The sequence below is a fragment of the Rutidosis leptorrhynchoides genome, chromosome 5 (assembly GCF_046630445.1).
Source record: "Rutidosis leptorrhynchoides isolate AG116_Rl617_1_P2 chromosome 5, CSIRO_AGI_Rlap_v1, whole genome shotgun sequence".
Classification (NCBI taxonomy): Eukaryota; Viridiplantae; Streptophyta; class Magnoliopsida; order Asterales; family Asteraceae; genus Rutidosis; species Rutidosis leptorrhynchoides.
In genome coordinates, this window is record NC_092337.1 from 456,820,716 (window position 1) to 456,827,447 (window position 6,732).

The window sequence follows — 6,732 nt, forward strand, 5'->3', positions numbered from 1 at the left end:
TTCTCGTATAATGCGAATTGCATTTTTGTAACAAACGATCTCTGCTTTCACTTCTTTCAACCAGTCCATACCGATTATCACATCAAAACTCCCTAACTCTACTGGTATCAAATCAAACTTAAATGTTTCGCTAACCAGTTTAATTTCTCGATTCCGACATATATTATCTGCTGAAATTAATTTACCATTTACTAATTCGAGTAAAAATTTACTATCCAAAGGCGTCAATGGACAACTTAATTTAGCACAAAAATCTCTACTCATATAGCTTCTATCCGCACCCGAATCAAATAAAACGTAAGCAGATTTATTGTCAATAAGAAACGTACCCGTAACAAGCTCCGGGTCTTCCTGTGCCTCTGCCGCATTAATATTGAAAACTCTTCCGCAGCCTTGTCCATTCGTGTTCTCCTGGTTCGGGCAATTTCTAATAATGTGGCCCGGTTTTCCACATTTATAACAAACTACATTGGCATAACTTGCTCCGACACTACTTGCTCCGCCATTACTCGTTCCGACACCATTTGTTCCTTTCGTTCTATTAACCCCTGGTCCGTAGACCTCACACTTCACCGCGCTATGACCATTTCTTTTGCACTTGTTGCAAAATTTGGTGCAGAACCCCGAGTGATACTTTTCACACCTTTGGCATAGCTGCTTCTGATTGTTGTTGTTGTTGCGGTTATTATTGTTGTTGGGATGATTGTTGTAGTTGCTGTTGTTGTTGTTGTTGTTGTTGTTGGGTCATTTGTTGTAGTTGCGATTGATGTTGCGATTGTTGGGATAATTGTTGCGATTATTGTTGTAATTGCTGTTGTTGTTGTATTGGTGATTCTTATCACCGTTTTCCTCCCACTTTCTTTTAACTTGCTTCACATTGGCCTCTTCAGCAGTCTGTTCCTTAATTCTTTCTTCAATCTGGTTCACTAGTTTGTGAGCCATTCTACATGCCTGTTGTATGGAGGCGGGCTCGTGTGAACTTATATCTTCTTGGATTCTTTCCGGTAATCCTTTCACAAACGCGTCGATCTTCTCTTCCTCATCTTCGAAAGCTCCCGGACACAATAGGCACAATTCTGTGAATCGTCTTTCATACGTGGTAATATCAAATCCTTGGGTTCGTAACCCTCTAAGTTCTGTCTTGAGCTTATTGACCTCGGTTCTGGGACGGTACTTCTCGTTCATCAAGTGCTTGAATGCTGACCACGGTAGTGCGTACGCATCATCTTGTCCCACTTGCTCTAGATAGGTATTCCACCATGTTAACACAGAACCTGTGAAGGTATGCGTAGCGTACTTCACTTTGTCCTCTTCAGTACACTTACTTATGGCAAACACCGATTCGACCTTCTCGGTCCACCGTTTCAATCCGATCGGTCCTTCGGTTCCATCAAATTCCAAAGGTTTGCAGGCAGTGAATTCTTTGTAGGTGCATCCTACACGATTTCCTGTACTGCCAGATCCAAGGTTATTGTTGGTATGTAGCGCAGCCTGTACCGCGGCTATGTTTGAAGCTAGAAAAGTACGGAATTCCTCTTCATTCATATTCACGGTGTGTCGAGTAGTCGGTGCCATTTCCTTCAAAATAGTCAAATGGAACAAGTTAATCATACAGAATATTAAGAGTAGTTAATAGTATTTCGTAGCATAATATGAACTCATTTATAAAAGCTTTTTCTTCATATTAGCATTTTATAAGTTTAAATTCGGGTAGTACCTACCCGTTAAGTTCATACTTAGTAGCTAATATACAATTCAACTACTACAATTCTATATGAAAAACTGATTGTAATAATATTTCACGTTCAAACTTTTATACAATATTTTACAAACTTACAATACCGCTTATTTTACATAAAGCATGAAATATAGCACACAATAACTTTGATACAAGATAGTTGTGAAGATAATTCTAGCTAGTACACAAGTCGTTCAGCAAAGGCAATAAAGACACGTAATTCATACGTCCAGAAACAAGTCATGCATTCTGGTTTTACTAGGACTACTTCCCATCCTTGGTCTTGTGGAACATAACCGTTATGGCCGTTGATAAGACATCGTGTTGTAACATCGTCAAAGGGACGAGGGTTACGTAATGACCAACAGTCTCGTAATAACCTAAAAACCTCATTTCTTATCCCAATTACCGACTCCGTTACTTGTGGGAACGTTTTGTTTAATAGTTGTAGCCCGATGTTCTTGTTCTCACTTTGGTGAGAAGCGAACATTACTAACCCGTAAGCATAACATGCTTCTTTATGTTGCATGTTAGTCGTTTTTTCTAAATCACGAAGTCCTATATTCGGATATACTGAGTCAAAATAATTTCTTAACCCGTTGCGTAAAATAGCATTTGGGTTCCCCGCAATATATGCGTCAAAGTAAACACATCGTAACTTATGGATTTCCCAATGTGATATCCCCCATCTTCCGAACGAAAGCCTTTTATAAACCAAGGCATTCTTGGAACGTTCTTCGAATGTCTTACAAACTGATCTCGCCTTAAATAGTTGTGCCGAGGAATTCTGACCGACTCTAGACAAGATTTCATCAATCATGTCTCTGGGTAGGTCTCTTGGGTTGTCTATCCATTTTGTGTTTTTACACTGTAAAATAGACAAGAGTTAGATTCATAAAAAAAAAACTTATTAATACAAGCAATTTTTACATATATCATAAAGCATAAGCACACTATATTACATATATTACACCACACGAATACAACTATCTTATTCCGACTCGCTCGTTTCTTCTTGTTCGGTTTTGGTTCGTTTTGCCAAGTTTCTAGGGATATATGATGTTCCCCTAATACGAGCCGTCGTTGTCCACATTGGTTTAGAAAAACCTGGTGGTTTAGAGGTTCCCGGGTCATTGTTACAACTTAAGAACTTCGGGGGTTGACGATACATATAAAGTTCATCGGGGTTGGAATTAGATTTCTCTATTTTTATGCCCTTTCCCTTATTATTTTCTTTTGCCTTTTTAAATTCAGTTGGGGTAATTTCTATAACATCATCGGAATTCTCGTCGGAATCCGATTCATCGGAGAATTGGTAATCCTCCCAATATTTTGCTTCCTTGGTGGAAACACCATTGACCATAATTAACCTTGGTCGGTTGGTTGAGGATTCTCTTTTACTTAACCGTTTTATTATTTCCCCCACCGGTTCTATTTCTTCTTCCGGTTCCGATTCTTCTTCCGGTTCTGATTCTTCTTCCGGTTCCGACTCTTCTTCCGGTTCCTCTTCGGGAACTTGTGAATCAGTCCACGAATCATTCCAATTTACATTTGACTCTTCATTATTATTAGGTGAGTCAATGGGACTTGTCCTAGAGGTAGACATCTATCACATAATATCAAACACGTTAAGAGATTAATATATCACATAGTATTCATATGTTAAAAATATATAGTTTCCAACAAAAATGTTAAGCAATCATTTTTAAAGAAAACACGGTCGAAGTCCAGACTCACTAATGCATCCTAACAAACTCGATAAGACACACTAATGCAAATTTTCTGGTTCTCTAAGACCAACGCTCGGATACCAACTGAAATGTCCCGTTCTTATTGATTAAAAACGTTCCATATTAATTGATTTCGTTGCGAGGTTTTGACCTCTATATGAGACGTTTTTCAAAGACTGCATTCATTTTTAAAACAAACCATAACCTTTATTTCATAAATAAAGGTTTAAAAAGCTTTACGTAGATTATCAAATAATGATAATCTAAAATATCCTGTTTACACACGACCATTACATAATGGTTTACAATACAAATATGTTACATCGAAATCAGTTTCTTGAATGCAGTTTTTACACAATATCATACAAACATGGCCTCCAAATCTTGTCCTTATTTTAGTATGCAACAGCGGAAGCTCTTAGTATTCACCTGAGAATAAACATGCTTTAAACGTCAACAAAAATGTTGGTGAGTTATAGGTTTAACCTATATATATCAAATCGTAACAATAGACCACAAGATTTCATATTTCAATACACATCCCATACATAGAGATAAAAATCATTCATATGGTGAACACCTGGTAACCGACAATAACAAGATGCATATATAAGAATATCCCCATCATTCCGGGACACCCTTCGGATATGATATAAATTTCGAAGTACTAAAGCATCTGGTACTTTGGATGGGGTTTGTTAGGCCCAATAGATCTATCTTTAGGATTCGCGTCAATTAGGGTGTCTGTTCCCTAATTCTTAGATTACCAGACTTAATAAAAAGGGGCATATTCGATTTCGATAATTCAACCATAGAATGTAGTTTCACGTACTTGTGTCTATTTTGTAAATCATTTATAAAACCTGCATGTATTCTCATCCCAAAAATATTAGATTTTAAAAGTGGGACTATAACTCACTTTCACAGATTTTTACTTCGTCGGGAAGTAAGACTTGGCCACTGGTTGATTCACGAACCTATAACAATATATACATATATATCAAAGTATGTTCAAAATATATTTACAACAATTTTAATATATTTTGATGTTTTAAATTTATTAAGTCAGCTGTCCTCGTTAGTAACCTACAACTAGTTGTCCACAGTTAGATGTACAGAAATAAATCGATAAATATTATCTTGAATCAATCCACGACCCAGTGTATACGTATCTCAGTATTGATCACAACTCAAACTATATATATTTTGGAATCAACCTCAACCCTGTATAGCTAACTCCAACATTTACATATAGAGTGTCTATGGTTGTTCCGAAATATATATAGATGTGTCGACATGATAGGTCGAAACATTGTATACGTGTCTATGGTATCTCAAGATTACATAATATACAATACAAGTTGATTAAGTTATGGTTGGAATAGATTTGTTACCAATTTTCACGTAGCTAAAATGAGAAAAATTATCCAATCTTGTTTTACCCATAACTTCTTCATTTTAAATCCGTTTTGAGTGAATCAAATTGCTATGGTTTCATATTGAACTCTATTTTATGAATCTAAACAGAAAAAGTATAGGTTTATTGTCGGAAAAATAAGTTACAAGTCGTTTTTGTAAAGGTAGTCATTTCAGTCGAAAGAACGACGTCTAGATGACCATTTTAGAAAACATACTTCCACTTTGAGTTTAACCATAATTTTTGGATATAGTTTCATGTTCATAATAAAAATCATTTTCTCAGAATAACAACTTTTAAATCAAATTTTATCATAGTTTTTAATTAACTAACCCAAAACAGCCCGCGGTGTTACTACGACGGCGTAAATCCGGTTTTACAGTGTTTTTCGTGTTTCCAGGTTTTAAATCATTAAGTTAGCATATCATATAGATATAGAACATGTGTTTAGTTGATTTTAAAAGTCAAGTTAGAAGGATTAACTTTTGTTTGCGAACAAGTTTAGAATTAACTAAACTATGTTCTAGTGATTACAAGTTTAAACCTTCGAATAAGATAGCTTTATATGTATGAATCGAATGATGTTATGAACATCATTACTACCTTAATTTCCTTGGATAAACCTACTGGAAAAGAGAAAAATGGATCTAGCTTCAATGGATCCTTGGATGGCTCGAAGTTCTTGAAGCAGAATCATGACACGAAAACAAGTTCAAGTAAGATCATCACTTGAAATAAGATTGTTATAGTTATAGAAATTGAACCAAAGTTTGAATATGATTATTACCTTGTATTAGAATGATAACCTACTATAAGAAACAAAGATTTCTTGAGGTTGGATGATCACCTTACAAGATTGGAAGTGAGCTAGCAAACTTGAAAGTATTCTTGATTTTATGAAACTAGAACTTTTGGAATTTATGAAGAACACTTAGAACTTGAAGATAGAACTTGAGAGAGATCAATTAGATGAAGAAAATTGAAGAATGAAAGTGTTTGTAGGTGTTTTTGGTCGTTGGTGTATGGATTAGATATAAAGGATATGTAATTTTGTTTTCATGTAAATAAGTCATGAATGATTACTCATATTTTTGTAATTTTATGAGATATTTCATGCTAGTTGCCAAATGATGGTTCCCACATGTATTAGGTGACTCACATGGGCTGCTAAGAGCTGATCATTGGAGTGTATATACTAATAGTACATACATCTAAAAGCTGTGTATTGTACGAGTACGAATACGGGTGCATACGAGTAGAATTGTTGATGAAACTGAACGAGGATGTAATTGTAAGCATTTTTGTTAAGTAGAAGTATTTTGATAAGTGTATTGAAGTCTTTCAAAAGTTTATAAATACATATTAAAACACTACATGTATATACATTTTAACTGAGTCGTTAAGTCATCGTTAGTCGTTACATGTAAATGTTGTTTTGAAACCTTTAGGTTAACGATCTTGTTAAATGTTGTTAACCCAATGTTTATAATATCAAAAGAGATTTTAAATTATTATATTATCATGATATTATGATGTACGAATATCTCTTAATATGATATATATACATTAAATGTCGTTACAACGATAATCGTTACATATATGTCTCGTTTCAAAATCATTAAGTTAGTAGTCTTGTTTTTACATATGTAGTTCATTGTTAATATACTTAATGATATGTTTAATTATCATAATATAATGTTAACTATATATATAACCATATATCTGTCATCATATAGTGTTTACAAGTTTTAACGTTCGTGAATCACCGGTCAACTTGGGTGGTCAATTGTCTATATGAAACCTATTTCAATTAATCAAGTCTTAACAAGTTTGATTGCTTAACATGT